The 26,055-nt window shown below is 36.0% G+C and overlaps 1 protein-coding gene across 31 annotated transcripts in view; it reads right to left on the minus strand.

The window, feature by feature from the left end:
• The window catches only part of LOC125683895 (transmembrane and coiled-coil domains protein 2-like), an 80,000-nt gene extending 69,074 nt beyond the window's left edge, over positions 1-10,926 (minus strand). For 3 of the 31 annotated variants that reach the window (XM_056139754.1, XM_056139744.1, XM_056139731.1), the window contains exon 1: positions 10,755-10,917. The gene's annotated coding sequence lies outside the window, so the exon portion shown is untranslated. Of the gene's footprint in view, positions 1-5,694; positions 5,881-10,563; positions 10,660-10,754 lie in introns of those variants that run through there. The other 28 variants (XM_056139733.1, XM_056139737.1, XM_056139746.1 and 25 more) reach the window with 24 other exon arrangements.
• Positions 10,927-26,055: the final 15,129 nt, after the last annotated feature.

Below are 26,055 nucleotides of genomic sequence, written 5' to 3' on the forward strand. Positions count from 1 at the left end.
TTTCACAATTTTAGAAGAGCTAGGGCATTACGGACATCATAGTCATGCATTTAATGTATCTCCCAATTGACTGTCAAAATAGAGAAGAAAAAATAAATTTTGTGGCCATATTGGCCCTGCTAAGGGCCTGAACCCCTGACCTAGGAACCATGAATTTCACAGTTTAGTAGAGCTTCATGAACATCATAATCATGCATTTAGTTTTTCTCAAATATATATGAGAGTAGAGAAGAAGATTTTCTAAGATTTAATACATTTACACTATATGGCCATATTGGCCCTGCCCAAGGGCCTGAATCCTTGATCCAGGAGTCATGAATTTCACAATTTAAGTAGAGAGCTTCATGGACATCTTAATCATGCATTTAGTTCTTCTCCCACATGTGTGGGAGTAGAGAAGATTTTGACAAGAGGCCCATGGGCCACATCGCTAACTTGAATCACCTTGGCCCTTCCGTTGTTCTGCTGTTGTGACTTTAAAGATTTTTTTATCAATCTTCATTCCAATTAAATACTTTGACCCCATATTGTGGCCCCAACCTAGTCCCAAATGATCATATTATAACTGAAAATAAATTCACATAATAAAAAATTGCCTCAAAATCAATGACTTGCATAAACTTACTGTTTTGGATAAAACCAAGGTCATAGATCGTGGTATGCTATCAAATACCCTCGCCATAAGAAATCTGTATGCATATATAATGATGTTTATACTTTTTATTCCTCTGTATGCTGTTAATACAAAGAAAAATGATGCCACTGAGTATTCACCATTAACTGCTACACTTAACTCATTGTCTCACATCATGATCTTACTATCACCTAGCTATAAGGGAGTAATTGAGCATGCATACATGATGCTGGTCAATAATGTGAACGTCAATAAATATCAGTAATTTATCATTTCTTTATTGCTTTATTCACTTGTAAATTACCACCTAATAGTTTATTGATGATGCTTGTGGGCCCTTAACTTACTATTGTTCCTGTATTAGGCCAGTTGTGCATTTTCTACTTTGTGACCATATGAAGAACTTAACTATATAATTGTAAATATATATATACAATAATCTCTGAATTGGGTAGATATCCTATGTTCTGCTCTATAATCCAAAGTATTTTACTATATTGGCATAGACTTGAGAATCGCCCAGAATCATCCCTGTTATACAGTGCTTATACAGAGAATATCAATCTGAATTCATATAATATAAATTGTTGGCACAAAAACATTAATTATTTTAAGGAAAAAATGGGCATTTTGGTACCCAATTGTAAATATCTCAAATTCTCATTTTTCAAAAAACAAATGAAGAATCAGGTACGGAAACAATTTTTACTTTACTGGTCAAAACGACGTGAAGAGGGTCAGAAATCAGGAAAACTCACAACATATTTTTCGTATAAAGAAAACTTTACTATGGAAAGTTATATATTTTTAGAATCCCTAGAATTAAGAAAAACTCTATGTAGATTTCGAATTAGTGCACATGACCTTCGAATTGAAAGAGGAAGATATGAATTTACAAAAACCAATTCTGGCCAGAAGATTTCTTTAGAAAGAAACAAAAGAATTTGTGAATTATGTAACCTTAATTGTGTTGAAGATGAATTTCATTTCCTTACTGATTGCCCATTCTATGTTGAAGAGAGAAATATATTTTTTAATGGTATATACAAGCTCAACAAAATTTTTATCTATCTGACAAATAAGGACAAATTTACTTGGTTGATGATTAATGAAGACAAACCAGTAATTGTCAAATTGAGTGAATATTTAGTGCAAACTTTCAGAAAAAGAAGTAATGCTTTAAAACTGCAAAAATCATTATAGTTTATTATTCATATATTGGTATAATACTGATACTGTCCATCTACTTGTATATATACATGATTAGCAATTCATATATGTATGTACTTGTTTCCCCAACATGCTGCATCCACACGCAGTTTGCAGTCTCTGTAACCTGTAGTTAATGTTGTAAACTTTCTTTCTTTTTTGAATTTCCTTCTTTATAAAATGTCTGTTATGCCCTCTGGGCCCAAAATTGAATAAACTTATCTTATCTTATCTTATACATAAATTTTACCTATGAATTTCGAACATCACAATCATATTCCCAACTTGTTATCACTGAAAGTTATCTTCAAAACAAAAATCTTTAAGCTCTAGGATACAGGAATATTTTTAAGTGAATGTTATTATGGCATTGCGACAATTTTTCTCTTATTAAAATGTTGGTGTTTTCCTTCTTTGGTTGCCTTCTAGGTTTCCACAATTCAATCTGACACAACACAGGAAAACACATAACTATTGCCTTAATGGCTGTCGTATACATACTAACATACATAACATTCACACTCATTGAACACAGAATAAATCCAGCTGTAACACAGCAGGTGTAGATCTGTTTTTCATTCAATAATATGTAATCTTGTATATAGATTATTCAGTTGTTTTCATTATACATATTTTATTTTTCTCTTTTGAACTTCAGTATCATGATAATGGATGTTGATCTACCAGTACGTACTTTCTCTTTACATACGATAATATATTACACTATAGGTACATGATACAAGTATAACAAGTGTTACAACAGTCTTGAATTATGTATTCAGTTAATCACAAAAGAAAATTGTGATCAATTAATCTAGATCAATGGTACACTAAAACAGGTGTGGCCCATCAAAATCACACTTGGTGAATTACATACATACATGTACTAAATGTCATGTGCTCTGTACATTGTACATACATGTACTAAATGTCATGTGCTCTGTACATTGTACATACATGTACTATACATGTACTAAATGTCATGTGCTCTGTACATTGGTGCACCAATTATCTTTTTCATACCATTCACTTAAGAATTGAACAGCACTTTTGAGCTGTTCATGGTCAATATGAACGGATTTGGATTTGAAGCAAATTCTCTGTGAATCGCACTAGCAGAACCATTTGTTCAAATTGCTTGTATAAGTCAGGAAATATTTTGTTGCATAAAACGAACTCTTAAAGGACTTATCCCGTAATTTTAGAACTTGCATAATTTTATGAAAAATATTCTTTATAGTATGAGTCTAGTTGAAAAGGATACCAAACCCAATAAAAATTGTTGTGAGCATATTTACAGAGATATCGCGAGGTGAAATTCTAACACAGCAATATGCATATTTTGATCGGAGATTTACGCGCCATATATTACTTAGCTGCAGAACTGTAGCTCTCTGAAAAAATATTTTGAATCTGTTATGTCAAAATATTTTTTCAGAGAGCTAGTTCTGCAGCTATATATTACTGTGACGTCATATGCGACAATTGGAATGAGAAAGCACGTAGTAAGCCGGTGGCGATTTAGGTGATAATCCTATTATTTTATCTATAAAACTGCTTTAACAGCATTATCTGTGTATTTACTCATCAATTAATGGACTATGGTGTATTGTGCGGCATACGGTTGCACCAATATTCAGAAGAAAGGGTGCGGATTTAATCATTTTAGTTCCTCAAATGACGCATCTCGGAGGATGCCATGGATCATACACAAGTTTGATGCTGCAGATATCAGTCGGTTGTGTTCGGAACACTTTTCAAAACTTCAGCTAGACCGAGATCCTGAGAATTAGAAGGCGACTGGCTTTGTGGGAGCAAAGATTTGACTTAAAAGTGATGCATACCAGGCCTAGATGTACCTCTTCGTTTGTTCAGTCCCGCCTGAGTAACGGGAGTTCAAAATGCCCCAACCCTGAGGGGCCTTCTTGAAACTACAATGGGCTGATGTGAGTGTTTCTTAATAATATGATGTGTATCTGTTTATAGCGAGAATACTTAATTCCTGAAATAAAAAAACCCCAAAACAATTACGTCATCAACAACAGATGAATGGAATGTTTGTGTTTCAAATAGTAATGGGGCATCCCTCACAGTGGCGGATTTAGAGGGGGCGCAGCCGGCACACACCCCCCCCCCCCCCCCCCCTCCTAAAATGTTCAAATTTAAGGTAAATCGCGGTATCTTGTTTCGGAAAATGTACTAAACGATAAAAAAACCCAATAATTTCTTCCACTCCCAGAGAAATAAATGACAAAATCCTTTGATTTCTTGAATTACTTTATTGGGAGAACCTAATTTAAAAAAAAAACAACCTTAAAATTTGGGTCATTTCATTAATTTCGCCTTATTAAAATGATAGAAAATAGTACAAATGACTTAATAGGAGAAATATTTGAATATTTTAAGCCCCATAAATCTGTAAAATCCAAGAGATTCCGGGGACTTCACCCCCTGGACCTCCACCAGGGCCTCATAAAGTGGCGCCCCCCATAACCACAATTCCTGGATCCGCCCCTGCCTCATCATCCTTGATCGTATTTTATAAACTGTAAACCTACAGCTGTACCGTTAAGACGTAGTTTATAGCTGGTGGGGATACCACCTCGCAAGTCAGGCACGTAGAACCAGGAGGTAGGGCTGTCCCCGCTTTTTCAATGAGTATTTATTGGAATGACCCCCCTTTTTTTTCTTTTAATAGTGGTAGTGAAAAGATTGTAAGTTTGAAGACAAGAAGTGAAGACGTGTTCCAAAGAATGATTGCTTCCTGATTAGTGTTTCCTATATATAAAGTATATTCTCATTGAACCGTCTGTGTTGCAATATATAAAATGTAATATTTAAACAGGTATTCATTATTCAACGCATCCTCAGACAGGAAAAGTACATGTACCTTGATTGAGCGACATCGTTATGCAAATAATGCAAAGGGGGAGGGGGCGGAGGGTGTCGTTGTGTTTATTGTACCTTTCACTACGTTCATGATTTTAAAAAAAAAATCATATAATTAATAAGACATGTAGAAAGCTCTACCTAATTCACGTATTATTTTTAGCAACTGTTTTTTATTTTTTATTTCGCCATGTTTACTTCGTTCGATAGATGCGTGGATTATAAGTAAAATATTCATCAAGGCATAATTTGTTTTCATTTTTAAAAAAAAATATATAAATGAAGAACATGAGTAATCAATTGAATGACTAAATTATAGATAATACAAATAAACAAAATGTTAACGTAATGTAGATGTGTGATCGATTTTTCACCAAGTTTATTGCCCTTAAAGTTTAAAATTTTCTAATAATTAACTTTTCTTGACCTTTTTTTTCCTGACATTCTTTTTTGTGTATCTTTTGGTAACAAGTTATGGATGTCAGTATGCACAATATGCGGTAGGCTATATATCAATAAATTCCATTCGTCGTTTTCTTGTTGAACTGTTTTAATGTAAAGGAATAATATCTAATAAAACAAATTCGTCATTGATGTAAAATAAATATCTACCCATACCACATTGGTATCAAACGAAGTTAAATAATAACAGGTTTCTTCACAATAAGCTGATCGGCAAGAGATGCGATTGTTGAATATGACGTCACAGCATCACGTGACCCGCTCTCCTCATTAGCAGAGATTTCGAAATCAGGAAGTCGATTTGAGTCGATTGAAATGTTAAATTAAACCTGGAATTTTGCTTTAAAAACTGGGAGATCATTTTTTATATGTATTGTGATAAAAGTTACTTCAGTTTCTAAATAATTCACAAACATGGGACATGTCCTTTAAGATCTGCCTATGTCAGTTGTATTGTGACATACGTCAAAACATAGACATGACGTCACACTTTGTCTTACCCTGCCTTTTATTAACATTGCACGGTCATTGCACTGTATTTTGGAGCTAGAAGACCACAAGATTGGGATGATAATCCATGTAAGTTCACAATATAAATCCGAGGGGTGACTTTTCTCGATCTTTGAAACACATGTTGTATTTTTTCAAAGCATTACGCTCTCTCAGTCGCATGCTTTAAACTAGTTCATAATCCGTTCATAGTCAATATGAACGGATTGTGTCGCGTGCTGAAATTGGTTGGTGCATAGTGGAAAATGTGATTTGTATTATAAGTACATTACTATACAAATGAAGAGTTAGTTTGCAGCAGAACAAATCCCAAATACTGATGGACAGATAAGGATCAGATCATACTGACACAAACACGAGACTAAGAGTATTACATGCATCTCGGTCTAAAGGTGAACACACCAAACAGAATAGATCTTTCACCACACTAAGAACATTATGACCACTTTATGTAAACAGCTTGTATATATATTGAGCTGCCTCGACTATACACACTATGACCCTGGGCAAAACTATGATAGCATTAAACATTTTACATTGGGAAATGTGTCAAACATGTCGGGTACACATTTCAGTATTGTACCTTGTACATACAATGTACCAACTAGCACATGAATTAAAACAGCCATAAAGTTCTCCATTGTGTGCAAATTATATTTCCCATCTAATGCACTGTGCTGCTGCATTTGCCATCTCAAGGTTAAATACATAGCTGCAACATAAAATTATCATTTGAATACATATGTTACAATTTTTATATTTTTTAAGCAGTATCTCATTTGTACAATGAGCACATGATTCCACTTAATATCAACTAGATCAATGTTCATACTGCCAAATTAAGTCAGTCCAATCCATACAACCATGTAGTAGTCATCAAAGAAAGGGATAACATCCAACTCATTCTTCAGTCAAAAAATGCCTCTAACTGTTTTTTCAACACTTTTCTCTCATATTGGGGAGTATAAATCAATCAATGTCTATGCTAAGATGGTCTTTTTAAATATGACATTGAAACAAGATGTGTTTCTCGAACACTGATGCCCCTGTATGGCATGGGAAAGTGATCTCAAGGTAAAAATTTTGTTATGAAAAGTAAAGTCTGTCAAAAGAAATACACATGTGAAATATGAAAGCCCTTAATTTATGGCCATGAAAAACCTTAAAGTTTTTCAAAAGGTCAAACCCAAGGTCACAAGGTAAAAAATTTTGGTACCAAAAGAATAGAATACACATGTGAAATATGAAAGTCCTATGACCATCCATTCAAAAGTTATAGCCAAGGTTAAAGTTACGTGGACAAACAGACTAAACCTATATACCCCCCAAATCTCTGATTATGGGGGCATAAGATTGCATTCTATTCTACCACGGTTATTGCAAAGATCAAAGGAATGCCACAGTCATTATTCTGTGATATACCTTCATACATAATAACCGATGAGAAAATTGATACACACATCACTTGAACTTTGCATTTTTTTTTTATACAAAAATAAAGTTGATAACTGATAATTTATTTTCATAATTATAAAATTAATCAATGCATGTTGCAAAACAAATTTATAAATGACTGAAGAATATTTGTCATTCAATACAAATCAATTGTCTGCATTCCAAGATTGAATAACAATACTGACACGTAAACAAATATGGCCATGTAAAGTTAGCTCTCTTCCATGCATGTGTAAGTTTTCTTGGACTGTATATTCAAAGCAGTTGATATAATCTGTCAACATCAAGCTAAATACTTGAAATGTTTTCAAAATAGATCAAGTATACTCTACCATCTCACATTTTTCGTCAGCAAAAAACATATTGGCCTAGTCCCCAGTGCTCCCACTGGACCAAAATTCCCTTTCACCACTTTTTCGGGGTGCGGCGCAGCGCAAATAATCTCATGCTTTACAATTATTTCCATCATATTATTTTATTCATTACACTGATTTTAGCATTTTGAATCAGTTATAGTACTTAATCATATCCATCTACCATACCTAAACACTTCTTTCTGAATTATTAAGAAGTTGATTTGTTTTTTGATAAATTCGATTATGGAAATCAAAAATCAGATAATAAATCATATAAATATAAACTTCATGATGCTACGTACACCCTTCAGTGAAAACATTGGGTACTTTGCCCGAAATACAGATGTCACAAAACATCAAGCCCAATTTAGAGTCGTATCTCAACCATTCCCTATTAAATTTCCGTTTTGGTATGGAAGATTTTGCAATTTGGACAGAATAAGATGTTTAAGCAGGTGGGGTTGACTGTAAAGCCAAACAATGATATTTTTTTAATTCTAGACTGACTTGGGTCAGAAGCTACGAGTTTAGTGTCAAAATAGAATGGGGTGCATAGTCTTATGAGATTAACATTTTTATACTGTTGCGCACCGAACTTCAAAGAATTTTTTTTATTAAAATTGCTATGTCCATATCAATGGTGACCGACTGCATTGTTTATGAAATATCAAACTAAAATCAAACACATCAAAATTAAAATCTTGTAATCAACGAGCTTGCCCGCAAAAACAAACAATTGATGTATATACATTATACACAATAATACGGCCAATTTAATTACTGGTCGGTTCTGTGTTAAGAATTGACATTAATGTGAAGATGATAACACGATAATGAATAAGACTTTAAATGTTAAACAATTGACCACAGCAGGGTACACAGCTGTCCGATGTACTTTATTACATAATCACCGACTTTTTTGCAGCCATACATTACTTGAGACTATTATCTGGCCATCGTGACCAGCTCTGTGTGCACTGGAGCGACGCGACACGCGTTGACTGAATAAACAAATTTTGACTGCATAAACAAACAGGCGATAATGTGTCACTGACAAAGGAAAACACAAGACAGATTTTAAAATACAATTTACTACAAAATGGGATTTTCGCCACTTTAATTTTTTTTCCGCCATTTTTGAAAAAAATTCGCCATTGGCGAAAATGGCGAAGCCCAGCTCGAGCACTGGTGACAACCCTGATGTGTCATGAAATTGGAAGACTTTATCTAGACCTGCGGTCAACAAGTTGTGGATTAGACTGTTAGAGGTGCGATAATCAAGAGACCTAAACATTGCACCATATGACTTACGTAAGTTAGTGTCTTGTCCAAACGATGCCTGTTGACCCACTAGGCCCAGTAATGATGGGGAAAATCATTGATTTAAAAAAAGATATATAAAAAAAAGAGCACTGCTTCATTATTTTTATTTTAGCTTGTAGGTTGTCATTTTAGCCTGTGGATTTTTTACCCACAGGCTAAAATTAGCCTGTGGTAGGAAAAATTAATTTCGACCCCTGTACTATGTCAGAAAGCTTTCATATAAATTTGAACTTTTCTGACCCTGAGGTTTTTGAGAAGAAAATTATTAAAGATTTTCCCTATATACGCACATGTAAAACTTTGATCCCCTACCTTTGGGTGTCATGATTTTAACAAATTTGAATCTGCACTATATCAGGAAGCTTTCATGTAAATTAGAACTTTTCTGACTTTGATTAAAATTGAGCCAGTGGCTCTGGAGGGGAAGATGAAAATGTGAATATTTCACACAGATGGACAAACAGTCATGGGGGCATAAAAAAAACTTGATATGTGTAAATATGATTCAGTGTGGCCTTGCTAAGTGTGAACAGAATCTGTTTTAATTAATTTTCTGTATACAGAAATATATACTGTATGACTCAAAGTTTAAGGGACCTTGATAAAACTTCAAGTGATCGAGATAATTTTTTTTTAGATAAAAGGTTGAGTAAAATTGGAAAATTACAGGTACTAGTATTATGGTTGAGATTTATAGCAACCAGAGTGCATTCTTACAACATTTTGGCACTGTTTGGACACATTTTAGGTATCAAAATTAATTTGATTTCAACAACACGGAACTTTATCTTGCATCTAAGATAAAAAGAATTTTTAGATTTTATGTATCTATTTGTTCTTTTCTCATGTTTTACATTTACAAGACAAATTTCTCATACATATAAACACAGTTTTGCAATCACTAACTACACAGAGCACTATCATCACAATTTGTAACAAAACCAACTCATCCAAGTCTGTCTTACTCAATTTTTCCTCCAATGATTTTGTCCATTTTTCAGAATATCATGCTCCTCAAAACATAGCTTCAAAAGACTTCTTGTCCGTAATCTTAAGTTTTAATACAAAGCAGTTTGCTGACACATTATGAAAAATGGCCTCATAATGTGTGATTTCAAGTTGTCTGAATATTTTGTTGGACCCTCCTACGTATTCATTACAAAAACGATGAGCTGAATTACAGTCAATGAACATATTTCATAAGATGGCCGTAGACAATTTCTTTCTTCTTCAAAGGATAAGAAGATGTGTTTCTATTGTCACAAAATACCTCTGTAAGCAGCGAAATTACATGATCTGGCTTTTCTGAGCTCTAATCAAGATTGCCAGGATTGAAATTGACAATGGAATATTTAATCTTATCTATATTCTCTCACCACACTGAATAAGTGAACTAGGCTAGTGATGTAGATGTTGATCTCGTGAGACAGGAAGTCACTTCAAAACTATCATGTGCTAGCTAGTACTCAATCTAAAAGGAAGACTATACCAAACTTTAGGTGTTGATAGAGCTATTCACATTGTCAAATATATCCCAATCAGAAATGCATAACCAATAATATTTCTACCATTGCCTTCCTTCATCAGCTGTTCCTACTGCAAACATAAATCGAGCTCAAGCACTATGCTAAATGGGGAATGAATATATACTATAATACTTTAATATGATTATATTCTTGGTTTCTGAAACTGCAGCTGTCAAAAAAGAAAACAAAAACCACTTACTACACTTAAGTTGCTGCACAACGGTCAGGGGGTCGTGAAAATGTCAGCAGAATACATGTCAGACGATATCAAAACCGGTCTTTTTAAACAAGTAAACTGTCAAAATATACAAAATTTACAGGAATGTGGGAGTTATTTGAATACATTTGACCAAGTAAAACTATGGTCTGCATCATTATCATTCAACATACCTATTTAAATCACTTGACATGCTCCACCAATCTGATCGTCATAAACCGGAAGTACAAAAGCATATTTTCGTGCGGAAAGCGCCCTCACCCGGTAATGGCACTGATCAAATGTTGTCCGATTTATATGAACGTTTTCATAAATATTATGGTATAATTCTAATGTATATATTATGTATACAAATGAAACACATGAAAAAATGGTAATGACAAGGTCTTATATACAAAGTTACCATGTAGGTCCCTGTTGAAGAGATAACGTTAATATTACAAGTAAAAAGAAAGAAAAGTAACTCTTACGATTTTAAGACCCTTCTCTCATATCGGGTACTTCATCGTCGGTCATTCATCGATTCTCTCCATCATCACTGGGAAAGCGTGCGTGGACCCAAAACTGTGGTCTGCGACGATGAAGAAAGAGGACACTTCCTAATTTTGAAGTTTTAATCTGGCAATTTTTTTTTTTTTTTTTTTTTTTTTTTTTTTTTTTAAATTATAGGCCTAATTATACATGTAATATAAAATGCATAAAACAATTTTGAAATATTTATATAGAGGCACACCTATAACTGACTACTCAAAACGACTTATGAAGATGATCGGAGGGGAAATCGTATATTTTTTTAAAAAAATTATTGATTCAGTATTTATTAGGTCACCTGAATTCATGACCTATTGCTATCTGTTTTTGTCCGTCGTCGTGCGTCGTGCGACGTGCGTCGTACGTTAACATTTGAACATTTTCAGCTTCTTCTCTGAAACCCCTGAACCAATTTTGGCATATAGCATCTGTGGGTGGAGGGGAACAAAAATTGTGAAATTCGTGGTCCCTGCCCCCCTGGGGCCTGAGGGGTGGGGCAAAAACCATCATAATGAGTGTAATTTTAAAAAATCTTCTTCTTTACTCCTGGACATCAAGAAGCCAAACTGTGGGCATAATTATAATGAGCGTTGAGCCCTCTACCAAAATTGTGAAATTCATGGCCCCTGGGGCAGGGGTTCTTGTGTTAGGGTGGGGCTCTATTGGTCATATAGTGAAAGTGTAGAAATTCTTTGAAAATCTTCTTCTCTGTCTCTGGGTATTAAGTAGACAAACTAATAGCATGGTAATGATGAGCAAGGATGCCTCTTTATACCCCCCGCAACAAGTTGTGGGGGGGGGGGGGGTATACTGGAATCGGGTTGTCCGTCCGTCCGTCCGTCTGTAGACGCAATGGTTTCCGGGCTCTAAAGCATTATCCTTTCCACCTACCGTCACCATATCATACATATGGACTACCCATAGGATGAAGATGTTCCCTATCGATTTTGGGGTTCAAAGGTCAAGCGCACTGGACATTGAAGTAGCAATATGGTTTCCGGGCTCTAAAGCGTTATCCTTTCCACCTACAGTCACCATATCAAACATATGGACTACCCATGGGATGAAGATGTTCCCTATCGATTTTGGGGTCAAAAGGTCAAAGGTCATGCGCACTGGACATCGAAGTAGCAACACTCAGAAAAGAGGTAGTTTATACCTATTACCAACACCCTTTGGGAGATTGGGGTAAGCGGGGGTATTCTTAGTGAGCATTGCTCACAGTACCTCTTGTTAAAAATTGTGAAATTCATGGCCCCTGGATCAGGGGTTCTGGTGCTAGGGTGGGGCTCTATAAGTCATATAGTGAAAATGCATTATTTCTTTGAAAATCTTCTTCTCTGTCCTTGGGTATTAAGTAGACAAACCAATAGCATGGTTATGATGAGCAAGGATGCCTCTTTCAAAATTGTGAAATTCATGGCCCCTGGGTCAGGGTTTCTGGTATTAGGGTGGGGCCCTATTGATCATATAGTGAAAATGCATTTTATTTCTTTGAAAATCTTCTCCTCTGCTGCTGGGTATTAAGTAGACAAACTAATAGTATGATAATGATGATCAAGGATGCTTCTTTCAAAACTGAAATTTATGGCCCCTGGGTGAGGGGTTCTGGTGCAAAGGCAGGGCTGACCACATAGCTACTCAATGTTTCTTCCATCCAAAAGTAAAATTCTTATATTTAAACACAAACCTAATTCAAACATTGGAAGGTTGTTACATGATACTCAGGTGACCTATAAGGCCCCTGGGTCTCTTGTTTTTTTATTGGGTAGGGTGGGGTTACATTTATAAGATCTATGATAGGCCTACATGCTTACCACACATCAGGTGCTTGACCGTGCTCAGGAATGCGGGTGGTTTCGTCCCAATTACCTATTCGCACCTAGTGGATTCGCACCTTTACCTGTACACCCCAAGTGGATTCGTCCTAAGTGGTTTCGCTCCCATTAAGTATGTAGCAACAGTGGTCGGAACGATTGATCAGTGCATGCTCTCCTTTAACGATGAGCAATATTGAATTGAAATTAATGAATGCCATATATTAATTTACCGACGCCCAAGTTATGTTAATTTTTATCATTATACCAACAGTTTTTGGATGTTTATATACGGCAACAGTGGTCGGGACGATTGATCAGAGCATACTCTCTTTTAACGATGAGCAATTTAATTGAAATTAATGAATACTATACAGTATATTAATTTACCGAAGTCCAAACTATGTCCATTTTTAGCTCAACCGAAGGTTCAAGTGAACTTTTCTGATCACATTTTGTCCGTCGTCCGTCTGTCTGTCCGTCTGTAAACTTTTCACATTTTCGACTTCTTCTCCAGAACCACTGGGCCAAATTCAACCAAACTAGCCACAAAGCATCCTTGGGTGAAGGGGATTCAGATTTGTTCAAATGAAGGGCCATGCCCTTTTTAAAGGGGAGATAATTAAGAAATATGTGAAATTTTGGTGGCATCTTTTAAAAATCTTCTTCTCAAGAACCACTGGGCCAGAAAAGATAAAATTTATAGATAAACTTTATTAGGTAGTGCAGATTCTAAATTGTTAAAATCATGGCCCCCGGGAGTCGGATGGGGCCACAATAGGGGATCAAAGTTTTACATACAAATATATAGGGAAAATCTTTAAAAATCTTCTTCCCAAGAACCACTGAGCCAGAAAAGCTGATATTTACATGAAAGCTTTCTCACATAATGCAGATTCAAGTTTGTTAAAATCCTGGCCCTCGGGGATCGGATGGGGCCACAATAGGGGATCAAAGTTTTACATACAAATATATCGGGAAAATCTTTAAAAATCTTCTTCCCAAGAACCACTGAGCCAGAAAAGCTGATATTTACATGAAAGATTTCTGACATAATGCAGAGTTAAGTTTGTTCAAATCATGCCCCCCCCCCCCCCCCCCGGGGGTAGGATGGGGCCACAATAGGGGATCAAAGTTTTACATACAAATATATCGGGAAAATCTTTAAAAATCTTCTTCTCAAGAACCACTGAGCCAGAAAAGCTTAATATTTACATGAAAGCGTTCTGACATAGTGCAGATTCAAGTTTGTTCAAATCATGGCCCCTGGGGTAGGATGGGGCCACAAGGGGATATCAAAGATTTACATAAAAATATATAGGGAAAATCTTTAAAAATCTTCTCAAGAACCATTGGGCCAAAGAAGTTCACATTTACATGAAAGCTTTCTCACATAGTGTAGATTCAAGTTTGCAAAAACCATGGCCTCCAGGGGTAGGTTGGGGCCATAATAGGGACTACGGTTTTACATGCAAATATATATGAAAAGTCTTCTGATATGGACCAAGGTGACTCAGGTGAGCGATGTGGCCCATGGGCCTCTTATTGTCATTATACCAAGAATTTTTGTCATGGCAAGTTGCATTCATTGTGCAAAATCAGAAAGTAAAAATTATCATATGAAACAGAATTAGCATTATGTAGATAAAATTAGTGTGTCTATTATATGATTTTATTAATCTTAGATATATTTATATAAATCACAAAATGAAGAATTTAATTTTTTGAAAAATTAGCAATCATAAAAAAAGTATCATTGATATACATTTCATAACAAACATACTTTCAAGAGGCATTTACTGCCGGTAAAATTGAATGAAATTACAGACCACAGTTTAGATTTTTTGCAAAAGATGAAGTAAACTGGAATATTTTTTACACTTCACCGATGTCAGACATCGGTAACTACACCAATTCTAACGCGCACCTACACGCTGTTGTACATATAACTAGATTCTACGCAGGTAAATAGGGCCGAAACCACTCGACTATAAGCCAATCTTCTACCTTATGTTACCTGCATTGAAATTGGGACGAAACCACTTGGTGCGAATCCACTAGGTGCGAATAAGTAATGAGGACGAAACCACCCGTTACCAAGAGGACTCCCATACTGGCTTCGTGCAATATTGGGATAACATTGGAAACCCTTCCCTTGGGTAATATTTTTAATTAATATCATTATTGGAGTTGATTGCATACACACAGAGACACATATACACAAATATTTTCAACAGGAGAGAGCGAGAGAGAGAGGAAAAAAACACACACAGAGAGAGAGAGAGAGAGAGAGAGAGAGAGAGAGAGAGAGAGAGAGAGAGAGAGAGAGAGAGAGCAAATAACATTTTGGTAACAAAATAAAACAATGAACAAATATATCCGACATCTAGTAGGTCGCCAGAGTAAACTCAGGTAGGCCTAAGTTTAACATGTTGCATATAGTGGTCTGCTTGCGTCGTGCGTTTAATATATGAACATTCTTTTCTGATTTTGAAGCATCTTTGGGACAAGGGTGACTTGAATTGTAAATTTCAGGACTCCTATGTTCCTGGGGCCTTAGAGATGAGGGAGAAAATGGCCTGATGTTGACCAATTTTAAAAAATTTTCTTCTCTACAACCATATACCTCTAATAAAAACTAAATGCATAAGTGGTGTAGAACAAGAAGGCCTCTATCAAACTGTAAATTTCATGATTCTCAGGGTATAGAGGTTCTGACTTCAGGAGAGGGACATACTTGGTACAGTAAACCACGCTTATAGCGAATTGCTGGGGACGAACAATTTTGATTCGTTACAAAGATAATTCGTCGTTAGATCCAATGAGTTCATTAATTATATGATCTAAAACGTCAGGGAAAACTTCACTGCAAGCGTGAATTCATTATAAGCATGTTCGATGTATTCGATTTTTACTGTATATATATATATATAGAGAGAGAGAGAGAGACAGAGAGACAGAGAGAGAGTATATGTGTAAAACATTTTAATAAAATCTTTTTTAATGCCATTGATACTAAATTGAAAATAAATACACGTAGATATTTAGAAGTACATATATGTGGATGGTCCTTTACCAAAATTGTAAATTCAATGATCTTGAGGGGTAAGGGTTTGCTTCCGGGATGGCGTCAGAATGTTATAATGATTATTGTCGTCATCATTTGAAAGACTTCTTTAAGTTTACCAATGCAGTTTTAAATTAAATGCATATTTAGGTAAAGAAGAAAAGGTTAGCAAAATTATGGATTTCGCAAAACTCCAGGGTTTTGACTCTAGGACGGTCCATTGTATTAATAATGTTACATATACATGTATTATGTTCTAATTCGTTACACTCAACCGAACATAAATGATTTATACTATAAATAAACACAATGTGTAGGTACAGAAGCGCTCTCAAGAGTGCAGTTTATTGACGTCAAAAATCAAATATTCTTAGAAAAATACATCTTCTGTTCTCTACAATGAGAAAATAAGATCGGTAATAAAACAATTCATAAATGCTTTGTGGGTGGGTGGGTGCCATGTCAAAACGCACAGGAAGAGAGCCTTCGAATGGGGCCAATTCCTTACTTGCAAAATCAAAATGAAATTTGGTTTCCGGTAAATATATAAACAAAACACGTGTTCGATATACACACGTGTAACTATAACTACAATAAATACATTTATGTGATGTAAAGCCATTTTCGAGGGCATATAAGTAAAAGACCACAGCTTGTTTTATGATGTTGCTGAATATTATAATTTAGCTTAGATATTCAGAACAGGAATTTTTTTTCTAGATTTCGTAGCCCTTGGGAGTAGTGATACTTTTCACTAGTGTTCAGGTGACCGATAATACCTATGGCCTCTTCTTTAGTTCTTCGAATGGCTCCTTATGATTTTAGTTTGGTATGCCTACGTGTAATACATATTTTGCCCAGTCCAAATAAAGATACGGAATCGATCATTGAATGGCATTTAGATGTGGTTGGTTGTATATTGTTTAACGTCCCTCTCGAGAATATTTCACTCATATGGAGACGTCCCCTTTGCCGGTGAAGGGCTGCAAGGCCTTTGCTCGGCGCTTACGGCCTTAGCAGGGATGGATCGTTATCGTGCCACACCTGCTGTGACACGGGGCCTCGGTTTTTGTGGTCTCATCCGAAGGACCACCCCCATTTAGTAGCCTCTTACGACGTGCAAGGGGTACTGAGAACCTATTCTAACCCTGATTAATCGATCATTGGATCATTTTGTTCAATACCAGTACATATTGATTGTATATCGAATTAATTTATGTAATTCTTTAAAAGGGTTTTGAATGCAAGCATTTTTTTAATGATGCATTTATTATTATAAGTCGCAAGAGCATGTTCTGCGTCATCGTCTCAATCCACGTCCCGGAGTCCGCATATATATCTCTCACGACCATCGTCTCAATCCACGTCCCGGAGTCCGCATATATATCTCTCACGACCATCGTCTCAATCCACGTCCCGGAGTCCGCATATATATCTCTCACGACCATCGTCTCAAGCCATGATCCGGAGTGCGCATACAGCTTTCTCTCAAGATGGGAGAGGATCGTACATATTCAATGGCCGTGGTTTACGACCATTGGAGAGGATATCGTACATATTGGCCGTGGTTTGCAACGATGGTTCTGGGTATATTCAGGTAGGCTACTGACAAATAAGTTTATGTTACATGGTTTCAACAGTCTCGTTTAAAGTCAGCCTTTCGCAAATTCTATGGTCGTTATAACGATCGATCTAAATTTAAATACAATCTGTAATTAGGTCGAATGCAGTCTAACGTGTTTCATACCAATTGTTAGGTCCTTCTTTACGTACTGATTTTGACAACGGATAACTCCGTTTACCTGATTAATATATAAGGCTCATTGCGGGTGTAGCCGGTCAACAGGGGATGTTTACTCCTCCTAAGCACCTGATTCCACCTCTGATGTGTCCAGGGGTCCGTGTTTGTACTATTCTTAATTTTGTAGGCTTAATGGAATCTATTGATCATTGTTCGCTATCTTCACTTTTGTTCATAATCGAACGAATCACAAAACAAAAAACAACACACACCCCAATTTTTTTTTTAAAAAACCCAGCCAAATCTAGACGGTCCGTCCCATTAACGATCCGTCCCAAGACTATCCATCCCATAGTTAATCCGTTCCTTGGTCGATCCGGTCCCCCGAAAAAAATAATCACGTTTTTTGAACTATTTTTCCAAGTGATTTTTACAGTACTGAATTGGTTCAATTCATCTGCGTATTTCATCTTCATGGTGTGTGCCGCTGACATCTGTCATGAGGTAGTAATCCTTTAATATGCCCCCTGTCCTTAATGGCTTGATTGCAGTGTGTGTAACTCAACAAACAATTCAATGAAAGGTGTTATTCTTGTAAATAATGATCAAAGATTGTAAAAGAATTCAGTTATGAATAAAACTGTAAAAGGTTTAACAAAGGTGTTTTCACAATGATTGATTGACACATTTTTACATTGATTGCTGTACAAACTTAGATAACGATGTTTTTACAATTACTTATGAGCACACTTTTCATAAACAATGGTACTGATTACCGCACTTCAAATAAAAATTATAATGTTTAATTGTTGTAAAAAAAAGTTTTATTTACCTCTACTAATTCGTGTTAAAATTTGCATGCTAAAACTTCCCTTTTTTCTTAAGTAATTAATCATTTATTACATCTTTTGTAAAATATTTTGTGGGACTAGGCAAAATGGACCGGATCGACAAGGAGACGGATCAACTAGGGACGGAATTGTGGGACGAATCGACCTAACACCGGTTATCGTTGGTTCGTTGTTTTACGTACTGTCGAGAATGTTTTTACTCAAGTTGAGACATTAATTGCTGTAGGTGAAGTACCACAAATTTAACTTTATGCTTTTCGATCAATCCGATAGACCCGTGATTCTCACTTCTAAATACCGAGCATTTGGCGAAGGAGCAATCACTACCCATGATTACACTTTAAGTTTGACGCTGCGGGGCTCGAACTTCCGACCTCCTGATTACGAAATGTACGCTCTACCGTTGAGCGTAAATGTAGGCAAACAAGTTATTCTATCACACTACTTAGCATAATCTAACCGTGTCTCGGGACAGGCCCTCACCACAGTTAGAATGCCTCCCATATAGCCAAAAATTGCAGAATCGCTCCAAAACGATTTTAAAATCACCAAAGAATAAACGCGTAAATATGAAGCTAAATGAATACAACTAACCTCACTAATAATTCGTAAGTAAAACTGTAAAAATGCGTAAAATAATATTGTAAACTGGACAATTTGAAATGTCACTTTTCCCGGTTCAAATTGACTGCCATTTTACCGGAAACTGTTATCGAAACACCCTGCTGTTTTCGAAAACGAATTCTCAATGAAGAACCACCCACTACCATATATGGAAAACAGTGAAACGCAAAGAGCTTGAAGATTAAAAAAAAAAGAAAAAAAAAAGAGTACGATGTGCATTGGATACAGAATTACCGTGTAGAATTGAAAGACGAACAGGCAGAAATAATCTCTGTAGTGCTAAAGGGAAAACATATGTCTTTGCCAGTGCAATCTGGTTAATTTCCTTTATTCAGGCCTAATAAAAGCAATTTTCATCAAAAGCAGAATTTTAAACCTTCATATTAATTTAATTTGAAGCTGCAATGGTGACTTAACTTATATTTACGCAATGATTGATTGTATTTTGTTTAACGTCTCTCGAGAATTTTTCATTCATATGGAGACGTCAGGGACCGGTCAATATTTATTGGGACGTTGGGACCGGTGCAAAATGCAAAAGGACACACATTTATTTTGACTTACATACTGATAGGAATCCCAACTTTTTAAATTTTGAACACTGATAGGACAGCTATATTTTTTTGCAAATGTATCAATGAACAACAAATATATAAAGTATTTCAAACTTTTAATTCAACTATCTTTTAAACAATAAAACTGAATTGTGTGCATGCTTTATTTCATGTCCAAGTTAATTATACTAGAGACAATTTTACAATAAAATACTGGACCTTTGAATTTTTTTTAAATATTAAAGCATGTAAATAAAAGTCAAGACTAACGTTTAAACACCTCTTTAATAATTTGATAGTTTGCCATTACAACCCATTATTGGGTCAAATGCTGTCTGAATTTTTTTCATACCAAGTGTTAGGCCGTTCTTGGCACACTGATTTTGACTACGGATAACTCCGTTTACTTGATCAAGATATATGTAGAGCTCACGGAGGGTGTGACCGGTCAACAGGGGATGCTTACTCCTCCTATAGGCACCTGATCCCACCTCTGGTATATCCAGGGGTCCGTGTTTGCCCAACTCTCTATTTTGTATTGCTTATAATAGTTATGAGATTCATCACTGTTCGTTATCTTTAGCCTTCATAGAGAATACGGAGATGTGAAAATTGCTTTTAAGTACATGATACAACAATTCAGTAAAGCAGTAATTAAACATATGCAAAATGTAGCACTTTAAACAACAATTTAAATAACAAAAAGAAAAAATAAGATGAACATAATGAGGTTTGTAACTTCACTTGACAAATTACCGAACAAATATGACAAACTAAACAAAAGTTTCGCAGGAGCTTGAATCCCTTTGTTAAATGTATGACAAATGGGATGATTTCAGCTTCTCCATCGTCAACTTCCCATATTTATGTAGCAATATTCTATTATCACCTGCATATGGAGTTTATATCTCTCAACTGATTCGATACGCAAGAGATTGTTCTGTGTATGGTCAGTTTTTAAATCGAGGCAAGCTACTGACAAACAAGTTGATGGTACAGGGTTTTGAACAGTCGTTTAAAGTCAGCATTTCGCAAATTTTATGGTCGTTATAACGACCTAGTTTGCCAATACAACCTATCATTGGGTCAAATGCTGTCTGACTTGTTTCATACCGATTGTTAGACCGTTCGTGGCACACTGATTTTGACTACGGATAACTCCGTCTACCTGATCAATATATAGGACTCACGGCGGGTGTGACCGGTCGACAGGGGATGCTTACTCCTCCTAATCACCTGATCCCACCTCTGGTGTGTCCAGGGCCCCATGTTTGCCCAACTTTCTATTTTGTATTGCTAATGGGATTTATGAGATTGATCACTGTTCGTCATCTTCACCTTTCATATGGAGAAAGTCTGAGCCATTACAGAGATGAACAGACCAACTAAAATCCAAGAACTTCAGACCTTTTTTGGTTTTATCCAGTATTGAAGTTAACGTGTTGCACAAACGATTTCCACTGACTTTCTAAATCGTCACCGGTCCAGTCCATCGCAGGCGTTGGTCCAGACAACACCTCCATCATCCTTCTTTGTATGGTGCGTTTACAAACTAGTTTATCAAACTGGTATCCAAAATGAGACAAGTCGAACAATTAATGATTCATATATGACAGTAGGTGTGCAATAAGTTGACATTTACTGTTCATTATTTTTAATTACGGACAGATACTGTGGATTATAAAAAATAATGGATAGTAATTGTCAACTTATTGGAAGATGCTAGGCAAACCCAACAATGTATTTAGATGCCTACAGGTAAACTGAAAACAAGAGAAAGACGATGCATTTGTCAAGCAAAAACAAATTTAATTTTTAATTCCCTTAGTCGACACGTTGCACAGATATCAACTCGAGGAATGAGGACAAAATCTGAAAGCTTTTTTTTCAAAATCATAAACCTTTTGAGGAAAAAACTCAACAGTCTTTTACCAACCTCTACATGAGATAAAGTCTTGTCGAACCGGTTTACTACCTTTTTCATCGACAAAGTGACATCGATCAGAGAAACCTTGAGGCAATAAACGGATGCTAAGAAAAACTCCTTGGATACAGATTTACCATATACTAACGTTGTTTCAGCATGCCACTGAACATGAACTGCCTAAGGGTCATCTATGAACTCTTAATTGGCGTGTGAACCTTCAAGGCAGCATGAGCGGTATTTTAATTTTTTGCCCTCTTTGATTTTGATTAGCATCATCTTTTGAATCAAATCTTAAATCATCTTATCCATACTGCATAGTGATGTTTTTTTAATTATATAGTAGAATTTTTTTGATTATCTAAACAATTATCCTATAATACATATAATAATTCATTATAGAACGTTAGACACAAATAAATGAATGATTGTACATTATAGAATAGGAATTGATAGAATGTGCCCTGTGTGGCACAATAGGGTAATGTTTTTTTGTTAAATTTTGAGGAAGTTTACCCAGGACCCCATCTCTGGCAGCTGCCTTATAAATTAGTGGTCTTTTATTATTACTATCATTATTGTTATAGAAGAGATTCTGGGAAACAAGAAATATACATACAAAACAACTTGTAGGGCTCCAAAAACACAAGAGTGATATCGCCACAATGAGCAACATGAATAAGATTTGCATAATGGTCCATGGGGCCTCATCTTCTATTTTCATTATCACAATGTTCAAATGCTTAAACATATGATTGTATCCCAGATCATGGGCCACCTTGATAGCCAAAACATCCTACATGAAAACCAACATGGATTTCGGGCCAAACGGTCTTGCGAATCGCAACTGTTAATGACAACAGATGACATCGCCAAACACCTAGACCAGGGAAAACAAGAATATTGGACTTCTCTAAAGCATTCGACAAAGTTCCACACATCCGATTGTCGAAGAAGCTCCAATATTACGGGATACAAGGAACAACTCAGAGATGGATTAACAACTTCCTAATAGACCGTAAACAGCAGGTAGTAGTCGACAACGCAACATCTAGCACAACACCAGTAACATCCGGAGTTCCCCAGGGAACGGTGCTTGGTCCAACGCTGTTTCTAATCTTCATCAACGACATAGCTGATAACATAACCTCATCCATCAGACTATTCGCAGATGACTGTGTCATGTACCGACCCGTACTTAGTCAACAAGATCATGGATACCTGCAGAACGACCTAAATACTTTAGTAGACTGGAGCAATACATGGCAAATGGAGTTCAATGTTAAAAAGTGTGCCATCATGCAGTTCGGAAGAAAAACAACTAAGAGAACCTTCAATTATACCATGAAGGGGGAGCCACTTGAAATAGTTAACCACCATCCCTATCTCGGCGTTGAGCTCAGTGACAACCTGAAGTATAACACATATCGATAACATCTGTAAGAAAGCTTCCAGTGTATTGGGATTCCTGAAGCGCAATTTCCGGCATTGTCCATCAAAGGTTAAGGAAAGAGCATACCATAGTTTAGTAAGACCAAAACTGGAATACGCAACACCAATATGGGACCCAATCCAAAATAACAAAAAGAAACAGATAGAACAAGTCCAACGTAATGCAGCAATATGTGTAAAGAACAAGCCATACAATCCAGAAAAGCCGGAGAGCGTAACATCATTGATACAAGAAATGAAGTGGAACACCCTAGAACAGAGACGTATATGGACCGATGCAACACTCATGTATAAAGTAGTATACCAACTGATAGCTATTCCAACGATATACTTACCATCATTAGCAACAGTACTAGGAACGAGGAACAGTCACTGCGTGAAGTTTGTGCCACCCCACTGCCGAATCAATATTTACAAACATTCATTCTTTCCGCGAACAATACAATATTGGAACACTTTACCACAATCAGTTGTGATTTCACCATCGTTGGAGGTGTTCAAATCATCCATCCAAACCCTCCAGCCATGGCCGCTGCATTCACCGTACTAGACAGTTACAGTGACCTGTACAGTGTGTGTGTATATATCTATCTATCTATATATATATATATATATATATATATACCTACACACACACACAAAATTCACAGCGGGGTTAAGGTGTCCCGAGTAAAATAACAAACTTTTAATAACAGCATATTTATATAAAAGTAAAATTCTTTCAAGCGTCGCATATTTTTAGTAAAAATCGTTTGTCAATACATTAACAAACATCGTATCACGTGGGGAAATCCTTTGCTTACCTATTACGTCGTCATACAAGTGACGTAGAGCTAGGGAGGGGGATCATCTGACAAACAGATTAAAACACATACAGCTTGAACACTAGATAACGGCAATAAATAGCGAGAAAATATTATGACATTTTCCCCGCGATACAACTATAGACCTGTACGTCGTGACGTACTTTTATATTGTGACGTCATATAGTATGAAGTGCACCGAGGTACATTTTATGATGGTTTGTTTTAACTTTACTCGGGACACCTCATCGTCTCAAACCACGGTTTTGAGTCCACTCACGCTCCCTCATATGATGGAGATAATCGAATAGAAGCACCCGTGGGTAACCTTAACCCTGCTGCGTTGTGGTTATTTTTGTTGTTCATTAACTATTTAATTGTTGTTTTCTATTTTGGACACTGCCATTCCTTTATATGCATGAGCATAGATTCCTCATTAGTAAATGTCCATTTGGATTTTAATGAGTAAACACATTGAACTTGAACGTGAACACGATATTGCTTACTTTCGATTTCGTTAACAAGAAAACATACGAAAAGTCGGCAAATGTTTTTTACAGGAAGCAAGCAATATCGGACAGATTACTATCGATGATGTTTCTAAAACCTTCCGAGATTCGCTTTAGTCAAGACTCCATAGGAAATGCCTTCGGCAATTATACGGCACATCCGTGCAGGCTTATCGGACAAACTCTAGATGACATTTTATCCGGACATTGTAATGTGCATTCAATTCCAAATATTTCTGTAATGAAAAGAAACGACCAGTGGTACACTGCAGACAACAGACGATTATGGGTATTCCAAGAAGTAGAAAAACGAGGAAAATGTGATGGTATTAATGTGTTCCAGACAAGTTACATCAATTCGAACAAGTTCACAACTTACAATGAAGGGCGGTCTGTTCGAGTCAGGGGAAATCCAGGCGGGTATCTTTGGAGGAAGATTCCAACGGTAAAGACATCTCAAACCCCAAACCTTACAACTAAAATCGTGCCATCGATATCAACAAATAATTCATCGGTTTACAACAATTTTGCTTCTAGTGTCAGTAAAGCAAAGTTGGATATAAAGGAAAAGAGGATAACCATTTCCCCCTTAGTGCAAGACACTGGTGATACGACCGCGTTCTATAACGCAAAAAGTAGTATGCGACCTCATACCACCAAAATATATTCATCAGATGATTCAACATTTAGACTTCAAAGGGATGTTTGTGTAGATACCGTGCCAAAAGAAGACTCTAAGAGAACGATAGCTTTCACAGAAAGAGAAAATGCGATTGCTATCCATTTCACCTCGAATTATCAGTTAGCACCATCTTCAACCACTGAAAAACAAGATAAAACGGAAGGAAACGAGAATCTGAACGATTATTCAGAGTCTATTGAGTTGCTGCAGAATGATACTGACAAATACTATCATGACAAGGAATATTCTTCACAGAGAGAATTCGATGCGTTGCGAATAGGGTCAAGCAACAAAATGCCAACAAAACCCGGAAACTGTCACGAAAGTGTTAGTCTGACAATGAATGGTGGAGACTCTAATAATTCAGATGAATTCAACAGAAACTATTTCCTACGAAGAATTTGTATAGGAATTGTTGTTTGCTCTTTAACCATAGCCTTCATTACAATTGTCGTGTTTGTGATGAAATCTATACTTTGAAATGTTTAAAAAATAAAATATACAGTCATTAATGTAATGAAAATGAGTTGAAGTACTTTTTCAGATTATAAACTATAGGCTAAATTTGTGTTTTTGATATTATATCAGAATTTTTTTCTTGATCAAAAACAGTTTGTAATCGCCAGATAGAGACTATATAAAAAAAAAACCTGAATAGGCTAATATTATAATTTCATATGGAACAAAACTGATAGGATAAAACGGAATACCATGATTGGAAATGTTAAAGATGGAGGATTGGGTCTGCAAATTGAAAGAGACAAAACATTGTATATAGTTATCTTACTCCTAATAACATATATATAAATTATCTGACAATGACAACGGAAAACAGAATAGAAAACTACGAAATAATACGGACAATGCCTTTGTTCTATACACAAGTATTTACATGCTTTAATGCGTGTAAACAAATACA

Source organism: Ostrea edulis, chromosome 6 (genome assembly GCF_947568905.1).
Source record: "Ostrea edulis chromosome 6, xbOstEdul1.1, whole genome shotgun sequence".
Classification (NCBI taxonomy): Eukaryota; Metazoa; Mollusca; class Bivalvia; order Ostreida; family Ostreidae; genus Ostrea; species Ostrea edulis.